The sequence below is a fragment of the Motacilla alba genome, chromosome 4 (assembly GCF_015832195.1).
Source record: "Motacilla alba alba isolate MOTALB_02 chromosome 4, Motacilla_alba_V1.0_pri, whole genome shotgun sequence".
Classification (NCBI taxonomy): Eukaryota; Metazoa; Chordata; class Aves; order Passeriformes; family Motacillidae; genus Motacilla; species Motacilla alba.
The window spans coordinates 35,678,329-35,703,422 of record NC_052019.1 but is presented as its reverse complement, the minus strand read 5'-3'; the positions used below and the strand labels follow the sequence as shown (position 1 = coordinate 35,703,422).

The following is a 25,094-nucleotide window of genomic DNA, read 5'->3' as shown; positions in this document are numbered from 1 at the left end:
GCTGACTTGGTGCTGTAATGATTTGATATTTCAGCTAGAACTTATCCATTTTAAAATGATTGACACTTCATCATCTTATGGGGAAAGATGTAAATGTCTGTGAGAAAAATAAAAAAAGAAAAAAGTGTGACTTTATGAGAAAGTGCTCAAGCCAATTTCTGAGAAGTGTTATTTTGCCTTTTTGCCTTTTGGTGAACAGATATGGAAACATCTTTAATTTTTTGTTTGATGTGCTGGCACTTTTCTGTCATTTCATTGTTACATGGCAATATGAAAAATGATTTTGAGGGAATAGATAGAGTAAGAAGTTTTCTGAATCTTTTAGCTGAAAGGGAGGTTGAGAAAGAACTGGGGGAGGTGTTCTAATATTTTTTCAGAAATAATTGGTTTTGCACGGAAGTGTAGGAGGGTGAGTTCTTCCACATTGCAATATAATGCAGCCTTGGGAGTACTTAACTGTACCATGCATTATACTTGAGGTATACTTAATTACAAAGAGCTAAAAAAAGTATATTGCAAATACCAAATTTATTGTAACGCTTGCAAGAATATCACCTTGAAGAGGGGCACACTCCCTTTGCATTTGGATGTTACTACTTTGTGACAACAAACCTATTAAAAATAGAATAAAGGGCTATTAACAACATAGTAAGGTCAAATCAAATGCAAAATAAAAAATATCATAGTAAACTGTGACAAGATTGTAGTGTACCAGTTACTGCTGACTAACAATTAGAAGACCTGTCATGGACTTGCTATGGCTGTGGTACCAAAATTAGGAGACACATAGTGGTACTTTTTTGGTTTTGATTATAAAGACATATTAGTACCTACTTGGAAAATGCAAACACACCAGGTAAAGGAATTCTGTTCCTTTTTCTTTCTTTCTTTTTTTTTATTTTATTTTTTTTTAAATTAGTGGTAAGAAGATAAGATCACTGCTTTTTAGAGATTATTTGCTTCATTGATTTTTCCTTCTGGAGTCATAATAAATCTGCTTATAATTGAAAATGACTCTCATAACAGATAACTGCATATTTTCATGATATCTTGCTGGAAGAATAATTAACTTTTTTAGAAATGTCATTGTGAAGCTATCTATAGAGACCAAAATACATAGCAAAAGTTTTCCTTAGGTAACTTAAACATCTGATTAATATTAGCAGTGTGGAGTAGAAATATTTTGTTTTAAAGAGTTACATTGCCTCTTTAGTATTTCTTCTTGTAGTTGTTTTTCAGCTAATTATGTGTATTTTGTGTCCTACATTTTATAGGATTTTTCTCTTTGATAACATATTTTTACATGTACAGCTATGTGAACTGTGTTTGTACCACTTGCAGAAAAACTGTTGTGTCTAATCTGTGTTGAAATATAAGAAAACTAAAGGCTTCTGTATAGTCTTGGAATTTAAAGGCAACAGTGATGGACATAATATTGAAGTAGTTAAATGGGGGAAGGCAATGTTGCTGTGAAAATCCTTCTGTTTTACAATTTATCAGAGGCTAAAGGGTCTAAGAGAGCTGGACAGGACTATGATCAAATGAATATGTATCCTGTCACTTCCTGGCTTCTCAGTCAAAAGCATATAGGAGTTACCGCTCTGTGAAAGTTTACTGCATTTGACTATGAGAAACAGGGGGAGGAGGGGCTGTGGTTTCTTTATATACCTGCAGGAGGTCAATGTAAGCGACAGTGATGAAATTCTCTCCTTGAATTTTCAGGGCTGTTTACAGCTCATGTGGTACAGCACCACAGCATGTGTGGCTGAGAATATGACTCAAGACCTCTCTGATGTTCTGGGGTAATATAAAAGCGTGTTCAAATGCTTTATTTTGCTTAGGCACTAGAAGAGTTCTTGATTTAAAGCTATAAATCAAATGCTCTTCTATAGTCTAAGCATGCCATTGGCACTCCCTGGAGAGTCAGTTGTGGCTTCTTAGTTTCAGGTTGGAAGAAGCAGTAATTTTTGGGGGGGGGGGGGGGGGGCAGTGTGATTACTTCTGCTCTATCCAAAGGGCACAGAGCAGGGAGGTGGCAAGACTCTGGTGTGTTTTGTGACACAGGTTCCCTGTCAAAGGAGAGGTGATTAAAGTTGGTCTTGATATACTATTGCTGCTTGGAGGAATAGGATAGCACCCTATTTTCTCATTGTTAGGTGTCATGGCCAACATAGGCCAGCGTAAAGCTGTAGAGGTAATTACCACCAGAAAAATGTTAAATGGCTGAATTTGTTGAAATATAGTGTTTCTTATTGTCACAATGTTTTATCTGTTTTTATTGGATTTTTATTTCTTTCAGGTGAGTGAAGGAGCTAAATAATAGGGTTATCCTATATAATGTTTCCATTGCCATGGAAGGTGGGAAAGCACAAGGGTTAAATATCAAATGAGCTGCTTGAAGCTCTAATTTGAAATCCCATCAGGGTCACTTGTTTACTAGCACTAATAGTTAACTAGTGCACAGCCCTTAAATTACTGCTTATTACAGAGGTGCTGTTCACACCACTGTGCTTAAGGACCTGTCAGCATTTCCAGTGGAAATCTCTGTTAACAAAGGCTTATGACTTTGTCATGGATATTTGCTCTGAAATTTGCCAAATGTCATCTCAGGTTAGAAGCAGATAATTTCCTTTATTGGAGACTGCTTGGCTGGGGTGGGGAATAAATTAGTTTTCAAATTATTTTGAACTCCAGAAGAACTGCCTGTAATGGTTCCCCACCACCATACTTTACTGTATTGAAAATAATGCAAGTGAGGAGGATTCTGGGACACTGGGGTAAGGAAAGCTTAAAAAAATGAACATACAAGTTGTTTTCTTGTAGCTTTGCAGTGGATTCTGTGGTGGTAACAAGGCACATTGCCAAATTTTTCTAGCTTTTGAAAAAATATTGTTGAAACTTTGGCTGTTAGAATTTTGGTGTTTTGATACTTCAGTTTACTTCTTTACCTTTTAAATCTCATTTATTTAACCTAGCAACTGTGGTGACTTGGGTTTGATTCTTAGCTGTCCATCAATATTTCTGTAGCCCCAGACCTGAAACATAGACAAACTTGGGTCTCATTGTCCTATCAGAAATGGTTTCCCTCAGCTGCCTACCAGTCCCTAGGGTCTGGATAGATGCTGAGGATGTGAGAGCTGTTCCAAGACCTCAGCTTTAGTGCTATAAATGACACCCAGAATTCTCTGACTGAAGCACTGTTATTTTTGGGGAATTTCCTCTTGCTTTTCAGAAAATAGCTGATTTCCTATGCTTTTCTTTGCTACTGATCTATATTCAAGGAATACTTTATTTCTCCAGAGCACAACTCAGAGCTTTTAATAGTGGACTGTTTTATGAAGGAATGACTTTCATTTTATTGTTGATACACTGGGGGATGTTTCTTTCCTTTAGTTTTGCTCTTCTTTTTTAATTTTCCTTGAACAATAAATGTACCTAAACTCCAGAGTTTTAAGCTTTGTTAAATGTTGTTGACTTTTTCCAGTTGGAGTTACCTGAATACTTCATGAATCAAATTAGTGTCTTCCTTGATGCTGTGTGTTATATTGTACTAAAACTGGGCAGATAACAGCTTCAAACTTTCAAAGGTATTTTGTTCTTTTTCTTTTTCTTTTTCTTTTTCTTTTTCTTTTTCTTTTTCTTTTTTTTCTCTACTGCTTTTATATTTTCAGACTTCACTTTGTGCTCAAGCACACATAAAAAGATTATTGTTTTGGAGATTTCAATGCACATTTTTGAGAAATCTGTAAATCTGCATTTTGAGAAATAGTTAAGTATGCTGCAGTTCCATATGGTTGTCTTCAGCTCCATAGTTTGTGATGCATTTTTTTTTTTGCTGGAACATATTCAGGTTTTGAGGTACAATATTTCCACAGCACTATTATTCATGCTTTCTTGTTCACAGCTATGCTGTGTCTTATTCAGCAGCCTTGTGTCTCTTGCTGTCTGCTTGTAGGTGTTAGCCAGGAAAAAAGATGCACATGCTGATAGATTTTTTTCCTGGAGGAAAATATACAAGCATAAATTTCACCAAATTGTCTTTTATTTATGGAGGGGGAGCATCTATTGTAAGTAAATATAATTTTATTTTGTATTTTGCAAAGGACCGAAAGAAGTTAATGGAATAAATAGGCATACACATTCACTAAAATCATTCCGAAATCTGAGTGAAACATCAGTGAAAACAAGGTCTAAAGAAAAGTAAATATGACAACTTTAAAATTAGTTTTGGAATCTGATAGGAATAGATGTGTAAGCTAGGGAAAGGTAAAAAAAGTCTGAACTAACAGGCCTATGGCCTTGTATATGTTGGGCATTTTTGCCATTAGAAACATTACAGGGGCAGGAAGATAGAAAAGAAAATTTCAAGTGTTTATTATTTTTTATGTAATAAGATATGCAAGAAATAGAAAGTAAATTGGAAAAGCACAATTATTCCTCCACGTTATGCATTCACTAAACTGAACAGGAATGCTCATAGTAAACCAAGTTGATTGTTGATTAGAGGTAGATTATTAAAGCTGAAAAGCAGGATAAAAATGAACTGTAGGATGTTGCAGTGGAGGCTTAAAAGGAGGTGGATGACCAATCTAAGGGAAAGATGCTCTGAAGCGTCTGAGCTATTGGTGAAGAACCTCATTGTTCATCAATATCATACTCTACGATGTGGGGAATATTATTTTAACCCCTTGCCTTCACCATGCACATCTGTGTAGAATTCTTTCACTGAGCTTCTGAACACATCCTGCACACTCATGTTGCCCCTGATCTGAGTGCAAAGCTAACAGTGATGATTCATTGTTGTGCTGATAATGCTCAATTCAGAAAAAAAAATTAACCTCGAAAACCAGTAAATTTATTTTCCTTCGAAATCTTTGTACCACATGCAGATGTTAATTATTTCCTATACGATTTCTGTCATTTGGGTGAAGAATCCATGTGTGCCTTCCATGACCCCAAGTAGTTGTTAGCTGCAACAGAGAAACAGGACTTCAGAGGGAGTTGCTAACCTTCACTGACTGGCCTGTCAGCCAGAGAATGATACAGAGCACCTTCAAAAGGTCCCCTAAGTAATGAGCACTAAGGAGGGTTATAATGGGCCCATCATTAGCTCCAGCTAATATTTTGACCTAATGCCCACATATACTACAGGTGTCATGCCGGGCCACCATAGGATTAATCTGCAGGATACTTTGTGGCTATATGATGACAACACATTTCTTCATCATGTTTCTTGACTTGTAAACCTTTACATATGTATTTTATAAAATGCAAGTAAATTATGACCTTTTGAATATATTTTTTAATTCTTTCCTCAACCTCAGTCGCCTACAGTGACCATCAAAACCAAGTAAATAGCCATATAAAAGAGAAAATAAATGGCAAAATGTTAAACGTTTACCCTCTAACAGGGATGTAACAAAACATAAATACAGCAAAACCTCACCCTTTCTCCTATTTTGTGTTCTTCCTTTAAACTGTTTTTTTTTGTTTGTTTGTTTTGACTTTGTGTGTGTGTGTGTGTGTGTGTGTTTTGGGCTTTTTCCCCCCAAATCCTGTTACTACTTAGAATTTTGAAGAGGATGAGACTTGTGCACTACACTTCTGCAAGTATTTTTGTGGGTGTCCTGTACACTTTTCCCTGCCTTCCATGGAGAGTTTATTTCATTATAAATAACTTCTTTTGCACCTTTCTCTAATGTGTTTGGGCTTTATTTCACTAAACTTATTCACTTGCTCCTTCAAAGTGTTGGATATTGTTGCCTTCTCACTTGATAGTTAAGGATCCTAATGATTGTGTTTGCTAAGGATCTACCTTCTCAGAAGGCACAGCTCTGCTTCCTTTTGTTTTGGTAGTATCTTTACATCATTTCCTAAGGAATAGCAGTCTGTGAGGTAAACTGAGTTAAATTTATATCATTTATGTTCTCAACCAGATTTAGGCACAAATTCATCTGTTTGCCTGCACTCCTATCAACATGGCAAAGACAGTTACATTTTAAGACATTTTTATGTTTTGTTAACTTGTGCAGTCGAGCTGCTGAGTGAATTTCATGGGATTATAATTTGAAAGTCATATTGTAAAATACATCAAATATACAGAAAATTCATAGAGCTTTTTCGCCCAATACTGCTAAAGAGACATTGACACTTTATGATCAGCTCATTTAGTAATTGGATATTTAATATAAGAAAAGACAATATTTGACTGATAAGTACTTACATTTAAATTTCTTTCACAAATGCATTCCCCCACCCTGCCATGCACATCTCTGTGGTTTTGTATTCTTGCATTGCTTATATCAAAAATGCTTGCATCCAAAATGTTTGGTGTTGTTTAATCCTACAAAGATGAAGGAATAAAGATTTTGCATTCATGATGAAACATCAGAAATGCCCAATAAGATGGTAAAAAACACAAGTTATTTAAAAATGATAAGAATTGAGTTAAAATTTCAACTTAGATTGATAAAGCTTATTCTCAGAGTCACTGAAATACAGAGAGCAGGCTGTATATTTGTGTGTGCGTTCACACAGATTATTTTTTCTTTAAATTATGTAGCTGTAGATGAATATAAGTTGCCTTTTTCTTTGGGCAGGAACTTGTTGAGAGACAGTAGAGACTTCAGAAAGAAATGTTTAGATGTTGGTTTAAAATTGAAGAATTAAATCTTACTGTATGACTATCTTTATAATAATTTAAGCTAACTATGCACATTTGATGCTGAAATATTTCTAGAAATGGATTTTTCATCACTATGCCAACTTAGATAGCTTATTAAAGGCGCTATTATTTTGGGAAATTGGATAATGTTAAACTCTAAAAGGCCACTGCAAATAATTTCATTCATTGAGAAACAGCACTTAACAGAAAAGAGAAGAGAAAAGAAAGTATTTTGGATGACATTTAACTTGGCTTCATTTGAGCAAGAGACCTTGAAATTCTCATATGGGCTTACTGAATACAAATCAATGTTTTGTTTGGGTTTTATTTATTTTTTTCTTCCTTTCTCAATGGGTTATTTTCAGAGACATTCAAGCAATCGCAGCAGTCTTTTTTTTTTTTTTAAAGAAAAAGAATGAAAACTTTTCTTGAGACAAAGATATTCAGTCCTTAAAATGATAAAGTCTGGTCAATCCATGTTTGTTGTTTCTTTCTCTATTGCTACTAAAAATAAATCCTTCAGGAGAACATTTCTTTAGCTCACTTTTTCATTATTTCCAGAGGCAAAAGCTGGCAAGGCAATTTATAATTCAATTTTTGCTAAATCCACAACACCTAATATATATGTCAGGCATTTCAACGGCAGGGTACTTTGGGGATAGGTGATAAATTGTGCTGATTATAAGTGCAAGCTGTTCTTCTAAAATATCATATCCAAAAGAAGGCAAGTATTATTAGGAAAATGAAATGTATCTTTAGAATGTCCAGAAACATAAGAGATAATCACTTCATGTGAATATATTTTCCCTCGAGTTTTACAGCTCAATATTAAGGTTTTACCATGGTTTTGATAGCACTCATCTGAATGGAGGGACCATCATAAGTTGGTAGTCTTTCAGCAGCCACATAGCTCTTAGGCCTGCAATAATTCATTTCTCCCAAAAAAGAGCTTTACTATGAAACCTGAAACATGGTCATAATAATTTTCTGATTATGTTGGGGAATGTGAAAAGTCTAAATATTATTCTGTAGTATAATCTGTCCTGATCTTTTGAACAACTTTTCAATATTTCCATGTATTTTCCTGTGGGGTACACATGGCTAATGCTCTGCTGAGCAAAACCAAAACCACTCTTCACAATAATATTGGTTGTTAAAATAATCTGAAAATGACGAAAAAGATACTATGTCCTGGGAAACTTCCTGTCGGTTTCTGCTTTTTCAAACTGAAAATCTCTTAGTATTACAAAGATGAGATCAACGCACCAGCTACAAACAGAACCAAAAAATAGGCAAATGTAAATGGATGGCTGAGATTCGGGGGAGTGATGGAAACCTTTTTAATTTTATGTTGTTGGTCTGAATCAAGCTTGGCTGATTTTGACTTAGCTGCTCAGCAGATGCTCCTTGTTTGTCTTGCCAACCATAATTTGTATCCTGATCAGATTCTTTGAGGAACAGACTGATTTTGTGGCTTTTTTTAAAAATTAATTTAATACTCATCCTTTACTATCATCCTGTTTTAGCATATTTCCTTGTCTTTAACTTTTCAGGAAATTGTTTTGTTGCTTTAAAGGCAGGCACTCATTATTTTTTCTAAAACAGGAAAAATTCACCTCAAAGAAAAGAAAATAAAATTAGAAATTTTATGTGCATCTAAGATTAAATAAAGTGTCAGTAATAAAACCAATAAGGCTTAGAGTAGAAAAAGACAGCTCAAAAAGCTCCCATTCTTTCTAGTTCATATTTGTCTGCTACTTTTATTTCTCCATTTCTTTCAAATTGTGTCCTAAATCTTCTCTAGAGGTTCTCCTTATTTTGTATAGTATCAACAAACTTTTGTGGACTCAAGTGCTTCAATCCTCCTTGCCCTCAAACTCTCAATTTTTGTATCATCTAAACTCATTTAATGAAGAAGGTGAACAAAATTGGAAAACAAATGATTACTCATGAACCAGACCAGTTTAGTGTGCGCACTTGTCTGAAAGACTGATGAGATAATACCTGCAAAAGAATGGTCTGCTCTGACAGGAAAAGGAGAACCAATGTATCCAGAACACCCAATAGCTCATCTGGCAGTAAACGAGAGGTCAAAATGTCACTCTTCCAGTCCTGCCCCTTGTGGTGTTAGAAATCTACGAAAGAAGTCCTAATATTTGCTCAACAGTATTATAGGCATTCCTTTACCATGGGTGGGAAATTAAAAGTGAGTGGAATTATGGATAGAAAATATATATTCTCAAAGGAAAAATGAAACAACTTTGGAGAAAGATTGAAAAATACACTGCAAGGAAGTCAGTGAGAAACAGATACTCTTTTGCAAGAGGCAGGGAGAGATGCTTCAAGAAATTTGAAGAAGTAGCAAAGAATAAAATGTGGAAGAATCACAAAAGTGTTTGCCCTCTTATTTTAGTCTTTCCCTTTGAGATTCAAAAATAATTCCTTAAAAAGGGGGATGAGAGAATTGTACTTGAGAATTGCTTGCTCATGATTGATGATATGAAGCAGGCACGCTTTCTGTTTGGCTACTTTTCTTGGGCAGAGAAGGACACTGTGTTATAATACCCTTCTAGATAAAGACATGCTGAAATTTGTAAAGCTGTTATTTGAACCTAATCTCACTCTGGTAAAAGCTGTTACTACAGCAAGCCAGATTGAATCAGCTATTAATAATGCAAAGATGTCATTACTTCCCAAAAGATTCTTAGTGCAGCTTGTAGGAGAGAATAATATTTTTCATGTTATTAGAAGCAGACATAGAAGGGGACACTGTCTACTGTACGAGTGGCAAGTTTTTTTTTTTTTTTTTCTAAAGAGATTTTTAAAGAACAAAGAAAAGACACAGGCTGGAGAAGCTAAATAATTCATTTTTTCTCATAATTTTCCATTAGATAAATTAAAATTTGGGTTTTCATTAACACAAAATTCCTATTATGGATGCATCCTTCATCTTGAAGAGCATGGTAGAGAAGAAGGTAGTTTTTTCAGAGGCAGTGTTTATTTTTGAACATATTTTTCTATGCCCTGATGAAACATGAAAGGACTTGTTAGAGTCTGTATGACTTTATTGGGACAGAATTGAGGCTGGCCTGTAAATATCCAAGAAGTGTAAAAAGCATATTTCTCAGCCTTCTGGAATAAGAGCAGACCTTTGGTGTAGATGCTGTTCTTGGGCTATTTTGGTGATTTTTGTGGGGTTTTGGCTTTTTTTTTGGCTGAGAAGGACTTCTTAATTAGTTGGTGGATTTTGGGGACTCTTTATCCTATCTTCTATTCTTGTGTGTGAATTTCTACACAAAAATTTAGAATTTGAATCACTGATGTAGTATTTCTAAAACCTCTCCTGCTGGGAGAGCTGAAGAAGACAGGAAGTTTGTATGCTCTTGCGAGTCTCAGGGACCCTGCATACAGGCAAAGCATCTATTTTGATATTGAAAAATAGATAACTATTTTCAAAATAAATACAAATACAGGTCATCCTGAACATTGTACTTGTTAAGTGGACTGCCAAAATTGTTATTCATTGAGATTATGTGAGAGTAAGAAAGACAATGTCAGATTTCACACAGGGGCCAGCCTTCAGCCAATCCCCTAATTACGAGAGTCTGTTTCTATACACTCCCTAAAATAAGAATGATCAAATAAAGATCCAGGTCTTTTCTGTCTTTTGCACAGCAACCAAAGGAGTTTAGTTTGACTTTCAAAAGATTTTGCAGAGGCATACTGTTTGGTACATGTGCTCTTAAAGAGGCGGTAATACACTATAGGAAGCAATGGGTGAAAAAGACAAGACCAGGACCTGAGCAGTGTGATAGGAATGCCAAGGTGCCACTAAATTAATCCATTGGCCTTTACATACTTTTCTGGTAGAAAAGAATGGACACAGAGTCTGGATTAACCTTGTGTTCTCTAAATCTGAGCAGATGTAAATCTCATCTCAAAAAATGAGATGAGATTTTTAATGAAAGAAAGCTTTTCAGGTGATGTCACAGGCCTGAAAATATATGGTAGGATCAAAAAAGTATAATTAAAGTTTTCTTAAATTACTTCAAAGTAGATGTGATTTGGTTTTTAATTAGTTCAAAGGCTTCTGTGAGAGATATTCCTCCTGGACTTCCTATTATGATCAAAAGTTGAAGAAAAAAAGGAATTGTATCCATTTGAACATGGAAAATCAGGAACTTCCATAGAATATGCTGTCCCTGCTTTGTTACAAAAAACAGGTATTTAGGGTTGAGATTTTTGCAAGAAACATTTCAGAGTCTGCTGTCATTAAGAGTATGAAAAGAGGGAAAGATACCAAGACCGTAATTAATTTTATAATTCCGAGGAAATTTTAGCAAAGTTACAATAAATAGAGACCTTGGGCAAATGGAAATCAAACTTTCAGTTACTCTAAAATGGATTCTGGCTCATTGGATCTAGCTGACACTTTGATGTGTTTAAATCCTTGCAGACGCTATGTAAGAACTGAACCCAGGCCAACTACACCCCCTCTGCCCTTGCAAATGCAGAAGCAGTGGTATCTCAATGGTAAGAGAACCAGCTCTTTCAAGAAGGAAATTTGTAGATACAACACGAGCAGTGGCTGTCATTAAAAGTCAAATGACTACTTTTAGATGTTGGTGAAGGTTATCAGAAGGCAAATATAGCACATTAGATTACACAGCCTATTTTCAGGATTTTGCTGTGTTTTCCTGTTTAAAACAAAATCCATGTTGTGAAAGAAGTAAAAAGGCAATGAACATAGTATTTATTTTACTGTACTTCAGCAGTAATTTCTTAATCAGAGGTATCTTTAAAAATATAGACATTTCCCATTCCTACACTTGATATCCTAAAACTGCACATCCATAACAGTACTCCTGCAATAAGCAACAAAACAAACAGTTTGTGTATCAAGGTATTTACAAGATACCAGTAACAATAAAGTTTATTCTCAGAACAATTTTTTTTTTGCTGTGAACTGGACACAAAAAAGTCAGGAAACATGAGGAAACCCTAAGACAGTATAATTCTAGCACTTGGTTTTAATTAAAAACTTTTCCTAGACCTTAAGCCACATGTTACTTGTATACATTATCAGGATACAGGAAAGAAGAGAAAGAAGAGAAATTTCACTGAGGCTTGTTAACCCAATATTCAAGGCAGTTCAGAAAAGTTTCAGAAAAGGAAACCAAAAAATAAATGGGGAAGGCTGTGAAATGCAGGTGAAATTCTTTCTGTGAAATCAGAATGATGACACTTTGTAGCATGGGATTCTGAAAAGTGACTAGAGGCTCTGTATGGAGAAATTAATCCTTTTTTTTATTTTCATGACATATTCTCAAGAATGTCTAAAACATCAGAAACTACCACTAGATTTATTAGATCTAAAAAGTGATCAAACCATTCAAAATTCAATTTTTCCTGAAGAAATAAAGGTGACTCTTTCCACAATGAAGGTCCTCTGTAACATGAGGTTTTTTAGCTTTTTGTTTCTACACAGCCAGTGAAGTTCAGTGTCAGTATCCCAAGCTGGATTTTCTGATTGGAAAGAAAGTAAAAAAAGATTAAAAAATTCTGTGATTCATTCAGAGTATCACGGCACTGGAACTTATTCTATAAATATTCCTGTATACAATGCAGGAGTGTAGCCAAATAAAGCACTCTCTGACAGATTTGGAAGTACATAGGAAGGTGGATCAGCTGAAAAGAATTGTTATCTGAAAAAGGATTGACTTCCAATGCTGCTTGTGAAACAGCTTTAGCAATGAAATATGTGCTAGAACAAAAAAGGAAAACCACCAGATGACAAAATGGGATGGATAAAGTGCATGACACAACAAAACAAAAAGCTTTCCTTAAAACTCCATTGTCATAACATATTCCTCCGCTGGGTCCGTGAACAAAACACTTCCCAGGAAGTGCAGTGCAAGAGCAGGAGGTCGATGAAAGTTATAGATGGGGAAGCAAATGCAGCTGAGAGGTTCAGAACGGGGTATAGAGCACAGAGCTGTGAGCCAGAGCAGCTCTGAACACCGTGCTGAGCCCAGGATTGGAAAGTGCACAGGAACAAGCATATTCTGGGACTGAGCCGAGCTGTGTACAGCTGAAGTGCTCTTACAGACAAGCTACTTTAAGAAAAAAAAATGATGTCACTCTTTCTACATTGCAAAAATGTAGGCTAGCATACCCTCCTGATGGGGAGTGCAGATACAGTGATAGGGCCAGGAGTGCTACGCTTGAGGTTAACTGAATGCCTAACATGTGTGTCCAAGTGGGAGGAAACTGTGGTGAGACAAGAAATGAGAGAAATAATTCATTTAGTGTCTGGCATGATGACTGTGAATTTCTTTAAAGACGATTTCTTTATAATGTGTAGGTTTGTGGGCTTTTGTGTCTTTCTTTATTGCTGCTGGAAAGAAGTACATCTCCTTGCTAGGACTAAATTATGATCACTTCAGTTTTGTGACTATTAATCAAGAGAAGGCATTTGCAAGCCTTTCCCAGCCACATATCCTTTGAGGGTTTTGAAAGCTATAGAATGCAGTTTGTTATCTGTCACTGCGGGCCGTGCCAAGTTCCATGATGCAGTGAAAGCAAAGTCATACGCTGCAGCTGACACTTTCCCACTGACCTCAGCTCATTGCACTGCATAAACAGAAGCTATTACAAGTCAGTATGGTTCTTGCAGTGGGGCTATGCTGAAAGGAGTGCAAGAAAGCTTTCCACGTTTCTGCAAGGTTCAAAGAGAACAATGTGCTTTTCCTGTCACATCAGCAGACGAGGCTGTCATATCCTCAGTTCACCTCATAAATAATAGGCATAGAGGACAGTTGTATGAGGCTGCAGTTCAAAAGGGTTCTAATCTGACAGCAGACACTGCCTTTCCTTGACATGCTCACCTTTAGCCATGCTTAATGGTTGGTGTGTTTCAATTTAATACTGCTAGCTTGGTGAATCGACACCCAGGCTTGCAGGCGAAGCCTTGCAAGGATAAGCCTCTGGGCAAAGGACAAAAAAAAAACCAACTTTGAGGCAAAGCCTGGCAGCGCTACAGCAGCTTCTGTGAGAAGACAGAAATTTGGGAGCAGGTCACCAGGCTTGGGGACCTGCCACATACCTTTTCTGGCTTGGTGGCAGATGTCAGGGAAGGGGATTGAAAGGAATCGGCTGTGGCATCCAGGAAGCCACCACCAATCAGGAGGTGGTGGTGGGAAGAGGGGTTGTTTTGTTTCCTGCCCCATCCCCGGAGGTAAATGTGAAGGATCGAAGAAATAAAGCAGGGATTTATTGGGAGGGAGCAGATTTACTAGGAACTGGTGGGCAGGGAAGCATTAACCTTGTGCTCCCTCTCTGAGCTGATCTACTGGTGGTGGGGCACACAGCTCCTGTCCCTGCCTGTCTTTCTCTCGGGGTCCTCAAAACAGGCCATGAGGCCATGGCACCCTGTATGGGGGCATTTCATTTCCTCCCTTTCCCCCGTGATCTGCCAACGTAAACAACTGCCTACTTTCACCTAAACTGAAAACCAGATCTGCCTCTAATCACGTTGGGTGACTGTTGACATGTGTAGAGTTTGATATTTTGATAATATTATATGTCTGTGATAATACTTCATTACAGTTATGTCCTTGGCTATAATTCTTTCAACACAGTCACTTTTGTCCTGCCCTTTGAGTTACAGGAAAGCATTGTAAGGCCACATTTTGCTCTGATGGTCACGTTACAATTCAGATGATTTAGAATCAATCAGCATTTGATATACCTTTGAGAAAGAGCAAGCAATGCATTTATTTCTCTTGTGTTTTTTCTTCTAAAGGAAATTGTGCATGTGTTTGGGAGAAAGGGGAGAAGAAGTTTTTCCCCTGTCAGATTTGCTTGTAATTTAAAACCATTACTGGTGTGTTGGCATATAATATTATACTCCTTCATTTTACAGACTCTTTAGTTAGTTCCTGATTGCTTGCCTGCACAGAGGAGATAATTAAACCACAGCTTGAAAATTAGCATGCTGATCAGCAGCTTATACAATGGATCTGTGGGAGTTTGTTCTTTTCATATAGAAAGAAGTGTATCTTAGATTGTGCTTTTAGTTAGTCTCTACCAAGTAATATGATTTGAACAGCAGAAACTTGTTCCTGTGTTTTGAATGAATAAGGTAATCCTTTGATTACCACTTCTTTCACACATGGTAAATTCTCTACGTATGTTTTAGCAATAGTCTGAAATCCCATAAATGCTCTAGTGGAGATAATACAATATTTCATCATCTGCCAAAATGAAAGCTTAGGCATTGTTGAAAATGAATTTAGTGACTTGTAAAATCTTGAAGAATATTTCTGATACTTCCTTGAAGTAAAATTTTCCTTTGGATCGATAAATTAAAACATTTCCTTCATATAAACATGAAATGTATTGTGTTGCTATTAACCAGTTTTTTATTAATAATATAAAGTAAGATTAAATTGGCTCTAGAAGTAGTGCAATCTGTCACTTGAAAATAGGTACACTGTTTTTGAGACTAAATAATTATATTTGCAAAGTTGCTCTATGTTTTCTAGAAATTTGTTCTGAAGATCATGGGAACAGACTGCTAAAAGTCCTTGTTTTGTTTCCTAAAACCAGCAATTTAGACCAATAAAAATATATTTCTGCAAGGAAGGTAGGAATGAAGTGCTTTTTAAGTAGATTCTATGCCCAGGCTTGATGCCTCAGGTAAAAAAAAGGCATTTTTTGCAGTTGGATATAATTTCTACAAAGGTTTCAGGAAGAAGTGCCCAACATATCTCTAGCATGCAGAGTGTTGGAAAGATTTATATTTTGAGTCTGCTAAAGCACACACCTGGTGCATCTTCCTGCCTGTAATCCTGAGCCCATAAGATTCTGGACAATGTGAATTTGCCTCTTTTCCTGTTCCTGATAATGGAAGATGGAGATGAACAAACCCATGCAGGAGCAACTGGGAATACGCTGACTTAATCCTTAATGAGAATAGTAAGAATGTTTTTCTTGTGCAATGCTTTTAGACTGTCATCAGTATTCAAGACAACAATATAATCCTGTTAGAGGTAGTCAATATTATGGCCTTTCTTGGTTCATTTAGATTCACTTCACTACAGATGTTTGGCCTGAAGGCAGGGTTCTTTCACTGTCTCCAGATGACACAGTGTCTGCCAACCTGCAGAACATGCAAGTTCAAGTATCTCCTTGTGCATGGAGTTCAGCTTGACTCTTCATGCAAAGAGGATGCCTCCATAGTATGGTTTCGTGATCCACTTTTCCAGCAGAGAGGTGGGAGCTGTTCTCTGAACCACATGCAAATGTGTCTCTGGTGCAGGTCTGCATCTGGGTTCCCACTGTGCTTCATATGAAGATATTAATCTCAGATCTAAAGAAGGTCTGAAGATGCATGTCCAAACATTACCCACAACTCCACACTATCTCTACAAGATCTCTGTAAACCCCTAAATTCAGATGAGAAGTGTGACTCCTAGCTTAGAGCATTTACAATTTTCACTGTGAGAAAGTACCTATAGGTTTGAGATAAGACTGAAGGCCTCTTATTTCTTATAATAACCTGATCTCTTTCACCTTTTAATTTTAATTTCTAGTTGTTTTTTTTGTGTAGTAGGAAAGAGTTATAAAGACAGGCACAGACTCTGCAGATGTAGGAGCAAGAATGAATGTTTTGGAAGTGGAAGACATGAGGACTGAGAGTGAAACCTGAGAAAAACTACCGTTATTCTTCTTGCTGGCCTAGTTGTGTTTAACCAGAGGGGAAAAGAATTGATACAAGAAACAGTCAGGAACTGGCTCCAGCTGCTGCCTGTCTTTCCCATGAATACCCAAAAGTCCCGAGCTTTTTGTGAAAGTCTCTCTCACATTTCTATTTTGTCCAGCCTGAATTTTTTTCCCCAGCAGATGTTAAAACCTACCTTTTGCTTGCAAGAAATTTTGCTGTGATGATTCATTATAGTCTTAAAAAAAGTTCCAAATCAGCTGTTAGATAAGAAAAGAGTAAAGCAGTGTTCAGAGAATATAACTGACAGAATAATAACCTGGCTGATTACAAGGTTAGGTGCTGGTGCGTCACTTAATAAGCTAAATATTCACAATCTCTTTTTGACTTATGTGTCCAACCTAGAGATGTATCTTTTCTTTCTCAATGAACTTTTCATCCTTTTACTGACATTAGTTCTTCTTTTTATTCAATTAACCCAGAAAGAAAGCTTCTGGCAGGGCGAGTCAGCTGTTGTCTGCTGAAAAGAGACATACAAATCTTGTCACATAGCTTTTATTTCTATGGTCAGGAACCCTCAGGCCTGTTATTAAGGCAACTTAGGCTTGTGTGGAACTTTGCTGTCTCCTGCACACTCTGAAATAAGATTACATGATGGAGAAGATCAATTTTCTGAGAACATTTAAGCTCAGAATATTAAGCTTTTTGTGCAATCACATCTCCTCTCTATCTGTGTGGCAGAAAAGCTAGCCACAAGATCCTTGACAAATTAGATATTACCACATCTAACTGTGTATATTTAAGCTTATCAAACTGAATCGTTGCATTGTGACTGTGCTCTTACACAGACAAGGACTCCATTTAATAAATGCAGTGCCATTTAATAGTAATTAATCACCCAACTAAAATGTCACATTAAGGTCAAAGAGACCAGGAGACAAAAAAGAAGAGAACATTAAATTCAGCTGACAAACATAGGAAAAGAGTGTATAGAGCCAAAGAAAGTTCTGGGACATTGGCACTGGTAAAACATTTAATCCAAACTTCTTTACTTTCCGTTCAGTTCAGAAATAATCGCATTCACTTGGTTCAAAGCAAGGTCATTTTTGTAACTTTTAAATGAAATTTCCTCATAGCGTGTACAGTGACAGCCCATTGCAAGCTTGAAATTGTTGGTGCATTTTACAGATGTTGTGTTCTCAGAATTTGCTATTTCCTCCCTCCCTGTTTCTCTCCTTTTTTCTTTGCTATTATGACATTCTTCATTTGTGTGGAATTTTCCTTAATACATCCTGAATGCGAGCACTCTAGAAAGTCTCAAGATTTTGGAGCTTACAATGCAGAATTTGATTTCACATTACTACTGTGTAGTGCTTTAGCTTTTGTCATGGTTTAATCATTCAACAGCAACAAAACCAAAAAGTAGTCATTCAGTTAAATAACAGGATTATTTGTGTTCCATGTTTCTATAAACAGAAACTCTACATAGGAAGCTGTTTCAGAGGAAGCATATTTGCCATCTGCAGAAGCAAATATATATGGAATTCCTTATTCTAAAAGTGGGATAGTGCAGAAAAGGAGAAACTCCGTTGTTAATTCCACTTCTTCACAATTGTGTTAATCAATTTCAATGTAAGTGTATGAGCAAGTTTATACACATGGCCGTTTGTGTATATGCTTGCATTATTTCTCAGTGTCCTTTTTATTTTCCTTTCTTTCATAGAATTTAGAAGCAAGCAATCACTATCCACTTTTAAAACACATATTTTGAGACTCTAAATATACTGGTTTCTGTCCATGAAGAAATGAACTTGTAAAATACAGTCAAGGATGAAAATATTTTTTTGTCAGCGGATGTTACAAAATTCAGACAAATGGCTTCTAAATAGACTTGTTTTTTAAGGCATCTATCATTTCTCCTTCCTGTTCCAGAGTTCTCAGTTTTATGTCCAAGGATTTTTGTATTAGCATTGTGAAAAAGAGTAATTCTTCAAAAATTACTCTACATTTGGCAAGATCTGTCTTTATAACTTCTGCGTCAGTCCAAAGAATTTTGGCCTTTCCAAAGGTTAAATATTATCTTTCAAAATTGTGTAATTCTGGCTTTGTCAGGAAATGTCTCCATTTTCTATAATAACCTTTACTTTCCTTAACTTTAATGTCAAAAAGTTCACATATGAATGCTCAAACTCATGATATTGAAAAATTTGTCACTAATTTCTCATACTTAGATGCATGGTAAATATTAACTTGGTACCGGTCCTGGTTCTGACACATCTGGAGAGACACATTCCTGTGTTAATTGAAATCATTGTTTGTGGTGCTGGTTATCATACATTGACACACATTTTCGTTTTTAATGATGATGCAAAATTCCAGAGTTCTGATGGTAACATCTGAATTACCTTTGCAGGCTTTGTAGATGAAAAATTACCATTCTCTATCAGTTGTCTACATTTGTGCTGATTTCTGGAAGAACAGAGTTCACTGTATTTCCACGGAGCCTCTGGGACAATCCTATAGACATGACACTATTTCTGACAGTCCTTCAAGAAAAGCATGTTTGACAGTATAGGTTGAAATATTATCTCATTTATTTCATAAGCCAGTGGTTTCCAAACTGTGGTCTGCATTCCAGCCTAGCAGGCTGTCTTTAGTAGAGCTTGGCTGGTCTGCGGTCTGCAGCAGATCCTGTGGTTAGCTGGGCTTCCATTAGGAAGAAAATTTTCTGGCTAGTAGCACAACCTCTTCCAAAATGTGTGATCCATAGCTCCTGGGACACAACAGGGTCCTACATTAGACTTTTGATATCATAGGCAGATTTTTTTTCCCAAACCTAGTTTGTGCTGTGTTTCAACAAACTAACAGTTGGCCAGACAGCAATTGGTAGCTGTAGTAGTAGGTGATTTGCCTTTTTAAGGCTATTTTCAGCAGCTAGAGGAAAGCCGGTCATTTTTTATAAGTACAATACACAGCTCATGGCAGATGTAGTTCAGAAACTTTCAACTAAAGTAGAGCACTCACCAACATTTCCAACTTTCTGTTCTGGTTCTGTTGTTTTCTTTTCTTTCACTGGCATCCCTGTAATGGCACTCCACCTCCACTTGTGTCTTGCATTCATCCTTTCATACGCTCTGGCTTTGGCCCTTCTCTTTGACTTCAACATTGGTTTCTGCCTTCAGTTTCCTTCTCACCCTCTTTTCTGCCCCCTCTCAAATTTGCAACTCCTATAAACTTGCTGCATTTCCAAATATGCCTTCTACTTTTCCTGGCTGTGCAGGCCACTACTTTTGCTGTTGCCTCTCTGCCTGAAGGGCACTGAGAGTGGAAGGGCTTTGGTCTCAACTCTGTCCTTTCCAGAGACTGCTCTCTTGCTATCTGTTGCTTCAAAAAACTCCTTGTTCAGCTCCTTGTAGCTCTAGATTGAAACATGCTCTTCTGACAGACTTCTTGGGGACAAACTAATTCTTGTACGTACACTCTGAGCATGTGCGGTGTGAGCTTTTGAGGAGACTTTTGGCTAAATATAGGTGCAAGTATGTTGCTGTTGCTTTAGTAACCTTGTCAAAGTACACTGCTAAACAAACAAGTACACAAAGAAGAGAATATCTTTCTTTATATCCCAGGTATATGAAACACATTTAGAAAATGTTTCTTTGTGAAAAAAAGAATCACTAAGCAAAGCTTTCATCATAAAATGTACATTTTTTTTTTGCCAGAAGGTTTGGCTCCAATGTATGTAACATTGTTCAGTGTGTACATTTGCATTTTTTTGCACAACGGTATGGGTGCAACACTGTGTCTTCACTTGCCACCTGTGATTCACTTGTGTTCAGCACATTATTTTCCATAGAGTTGTTGCCAGAAGATAGGGCTTTCAAAACCCAAAGAAATATGGAATAGTTTGGTGTTGAAATGAAGTGCTGTAGCTTGACTCACTATAGATAAAGGACAGGGGAAAATGAATACTTTTAAAGTAAATTCAATTTCAGTTACAAAAAACCCCACAAGTCTGGTGCTAATGTCTGTCAAACCTACCTGCATATGATACTTCTTTTAATAGTGAGATAAACCTACCATTACAGTTGCCTCACTTTAAACTCCTAAAAAATTATTTGCTGCAGTAAATCTCAAGGGAGAAATAAATCACTGATCTAAATGCTAATTTCATCTTCGTGAACTGTTTGCAAGAGGCTGATTATGGGACTAGGCTGATTAATCAGTGTAGTCCCATAACTAGCAAAAACTGGGGGCTCTCCTGTCCAAACTCATAGCCTCTACATGAGTGAGGCCTAGTTGTGTTTTATGAGCTGAACTTAATGCAAATATAACTGTGACACAATTAACTGGGACAAATGCTTTTAAAATCCCTACACATACAGCAACCTATGTGTAACACAGGGAAAGAAGTCTGCTGGCATGCGAGGGGGGATGAGTATGCCCTCGATACAGTCCTCTCCTGAGCCTTGGGGGAGACTGGTGCCTTTGAAAGGATTGCTCCCACGATGAGGCTCACAGGGAGTCAAAGCAAAAACTGTACTATGTATATATATAAATGCAAAGGCTGTACATTCTGGTCACAAAACAGAGGAAGCAGGCTGTGCTGACGACGTCCCTTTTTTCCAAAATACTTGCCTGCTTGCTAAACAATGACATCAGGAGCTTACCTAGCTGAGGATCCCTCTCCCCCTCAAGGGGACAGCATTCCCCAGCCTGTGCCTGTGCTGCAACATGCTGGGTGTCTTTTATTTGTTTTCTTTCCTGGTGATACTACCCCTCTTGGGGCAGACGCTTTAGTGAGATGGATCACACTCAGGTAACTGGCAGTTCAAGGAAGTCCTTCCCTGGGTTGTTTACACCAAGGCGTTTTAGAGCAGCCATTTAGCTTCCACCCTGTCCCACCCCGCTGACCAGCTGTAAGTGTAAAGGCCGCCAGTGGGCCTGCAGGTCGCTGATAAACTAAACCCCCATTTGGCAGGCAAGGAAGCCAGAACGATAAGGATGTTGATTTATGTTTTATCTGTCACTACATTTTCAGTAAAGTTGGGCAGCGAGCCTTAACGAAGCGAGGGCTGTTATCACCTCTCCTTAGCCCTTTAAGTGCAGCAGGCTCTTTGGTGTCTCTCGCTGAATGCCGCTTTGTTAATTGCGACGGTAAACAGGACACAGCGCTGACCATCGCTGTGCTTTGCTCAGGCGGCACTTACCACAAAACCGCTGGATTTAGGAAAGGAACCTGAGTCCAGGGGGAGTCACACATGAAGGAGGGTTCGTAGAAGTACTCAGCATTTCCTGGACTTGCTTCTATCATTTAAAATGTATTGCATACCTTGAAGTGAGTGTAATGGCTGGCTTAATTGGAGATAACTTCACTGAAGTGGCCGTAGTTACCATTTATGTCTGCAGTGAATGTGCCCTTTAACGCTGTGCCCCTCAGGTATGGCTGTTCAACGGAGGAAAAACCTGACAACATTCATTACCGGTGAAATAAATGTTGTGAATTATACTTATGATTAGGTACCATTTTCCCCTCATTTTGGATATGTGAGCGTTATTTTTCTGAAAGCATCGTAAGATTTTACACATTATATTTAATGGCAAACACATTTTTAGTTTTGTGAAGCACCACATGCTTTTTGGGGCCAGTAGAAGTGCCCACAGAGAAGAGGGCGGAAAGAGCTGGGAAAGAAACGCAAGCAATGAAATATTAAAATATTCTGACAAAACCAGAACATGGAAAATCTGAAAAAATCCACCCTAAGCAATTCTTATTACATCCAATGCAGAATAGTAAAAATACAGATTTTTATTTTCCTTTGTCCCCTTTTGATTTCTTTTCCTTTTTTTCTTCTTTCTCTCCCTCTCCCCAGATATTTCATCTTACCTTTCAAGTCTGTCATTATATTTCTTTCTAAACAAATCTAGAAAGAGAAAATGGAGCTAGTTCCTGCTTGAGGTCAGTGGGAACTTTGCCATTGACTTTAAATAGGTCCAGAAGCGGGCCCAACAGAGCATTTTATAGCTTCCTTTATTTATCTTAGGTTTTATTTTCAGCAATGTGTCTTTTGTATGACTGCATTATTTCCAAAGTGAACACCATAATGATGGACTCATATACATTATTATATACACACGTACTGAACAAAGCATTATTGATAGTTATGCTCTTTTAAACAAGAGTAAAAGACAGCTATGAAACTACAGCACAAGGATGCTTTTATGGTGCAGATTCAGTGCAGCATTAGTGCTCTCCATAAGTCTGTGCAAGGTGCTACTCCATACCAGTTGTCAAGAAATCTGTTGATTACTGAGAAACAAGTGATTAAAAAGAAGTAATTAATGCTTTAGTCTAAGAAGTCAGGCCTGCAGCTCATTAGCTTTTGCAAATGATGCCCATAGTTGATCTGTTCTTCCTGAGAGAAATGGCAGAATGAATCACTGTTCTCCAACTGGAATACAGCAGGAACTGTACTGAAATGTTTGAGCTTAATATCTCTAGGCTAATGGGCCAAGGATAACAATACAAAGTTTGGCAGAAAACTGGGGATATCAGCTATGGAGCGTGGTGGCCATTTGTTACACAAGATTCAGATGAACAAATTATGGAAGGGACTATTTCTGTTTTTTGTTGATGACAGTTATGAACCTTGGGTTCTTTGCAAAGCTGTCTCTGAGGAATCCCCAAAGGGACATCTCATGCATAGAGATAATTTATCACAATTACAAATGCACTGTATTAAAACTGTACCAGCAATGCAAATACAAGAAAGAAATGAAGATGGTTTTGCTGTAAAAGAGACTGCTGCCATGAATTAGAATCACCAGCCTCCCCCTATCTTGTCAAAAAATAAAGTAGACTCCTAGCTAGATAAAATTGTCAGCTCACAGAGATCTGGCAATGAGGATGGATCAAAGGCATATCTTTCTCTACAGTCATGATGAGACATCCTCTGGGTCAGATGTACTGAGGACAGACTAGCCTGAAAGTGCAGCACCTCTTTCACCCAAGTGAAAAGGACCAGCTGAACTGTGCGGGTATGTTGCAGGAACCAGAAAATGTCATTGTTGTGTCCATTCCCTTCTGCTAGCTGAAGTTAAAAATCAATTTTCCTTCCAGTTAATGTAGTTATGTTACTTGTAGGGCAGCTTTGATGCTGCTGGGTTTGTAGTCCACAATACGTTACAGCAGATGTCTGGAGAACATATAACCTATTTACTTCTGGTTGTCATGGAAAGAGATCTACTACCAGGCAAAACAGAAGCATTTATGGAAACCCATGGGTGGGGAGAGGCCGCAGAGCTTCCAGCAAGTGAAGTCCTGCCCTCTGAACAGAGGCACACAGACAGTGCCCTGCACGCAGGGTGAAATACCAGCTCATGGCAACATACACAGTGGGATTGGTGCTTGCACTCAGAAAATATTTCTGAGGATGAAAGAAACCTGTAGTCATTAGTTACCACAAAAAATATACTGTTGGCACCCAATTGTCACTCTAGCAACCTCAAGAGAAGAAACAACTGCTTGCTGAATGAGCAGCCCTGGCTGCAGCATAACATTCTAGTATATTTTTTGGACTGGAGCTGAGTAAAAAATTTGATAAATATAATCTATTTCTTTAATTGATAAATTTCCCACAAGCCAACATGGCTAATCTATTGTATATTTCCTTTCCCAGGTATTTGCTGAAAGCTTTCTGCAAACATATCTTCAGTGCCCATAATAAATTTTCCTGCATACATAGTTTTCCAGTGTTTTTATTATTTATTTGTGGCAGAACAAATAAATCTCAAAGGATTTGGATCTTATAAAAATATATAATGTGGAAATATAGATGCTCTTGCACCAGCTCTGGTGTCTGTTTTTTCAAGCTTTCCTACAATTAAACTGAATATTCATGGAAAATACATTGAGAAAGGGTGTCAATATCACTGTAATGAATCCAGTGTTTTATTCAACTGATTATCCAGGAACAGTATCGGGCCACTTTCCCAATTCTTATTAGAAATATTATAAAAAAATGAGAAAGAATTCCTCTCATCTGTTTATGAGTTATGCCACTTTCAAAGTCGCTATATTCCATTACACAGTTCCCCACCCACTTGCTTGCCCAAATAGAGTTTGCTACTAGATGGATCCAGAGCAGCTGCCTTGCCCCAGAACAGCTGCTGGTGCTCTATATTTGCAGCTTCCTCTTGCTCTCTGATACTCCATAAAACTGTTTATATTCCCTGTAAAAGTATTTTCACTCTGTTTGCTTAGTGACCATGCACCACAAATATTCTCCTTACCACTAACAATTATGAAATGAAAATGTTTACAAAACTTTATTTAGTGCCAGTACCTAATAAACTATAGAAATGCTCTGAAGTGAATGTGTGCATGCAATGTGTGTATGCATGTATGAATGAAGTATTTACCTCATTTTTCTGTGCAGCAGAGAGGTGGTGATGTACTTTTACTAGCACTACTCCAAGATTGCATGCATTTGGTGTCTACTGCCTGGTTTTATAACTCTTTGAAGCTTATTTATGGTCTGTGGAAGAATCAACATGCGAACTAAGTTAACTATTTTTGCAGCTTTTTTTGGAGGCTTGGCCATATCTATTCAAGATCATGTGTTTATGCCACATCAATGCAAACTTGTTGTTTTTCCTGCCTCAGATCAGGTATTTGAGCTAGTTTGTCCTGCACTTCTTTGATACTAC

At 37.3% G+C, this 25,094-nt stretch overlaps 2 long non-coding RNA genes across 2 annotated transcripts; one reads left to right on the top strand and one right to left on the bottom strand.

Annotated features, from left to right (window-relative positions):
- Positions 1-3,844: 3,844 nt before the first annotated feature.
- LOC119700895 lies at positions 3,845-21,352 on the bottom strand. The gene is made up of 4 exons (XR_005256920.1): positions 21,056-21,352; positions 16,585-16,648; positions 6,224-6,343; positions 3,845-3,999 (listed from the first exon to the last, which is right to left on the bottom strand). It is a non-coding gene; the product is annotated as an uncharacterized LOC119700895 (long non-coding RNA).
- Positions 21,353-21,444: 92 nt separating this feature from the next.
- LOC119700894 lies at positions 21,445-24,665 on the top strand. Its single transcript, XR_005256919.1, has 3 exons — positions 21,445-21,825; positions 23,322-23,423; positions 24,065-24,665. It is a non-coding gene; the product is annotated as an uncharacterized LOC119700894 (long non-coding RNA).
- The last annotated feature ends 429 nt before the right edge of the window (positions 24,666-25,094 follow it).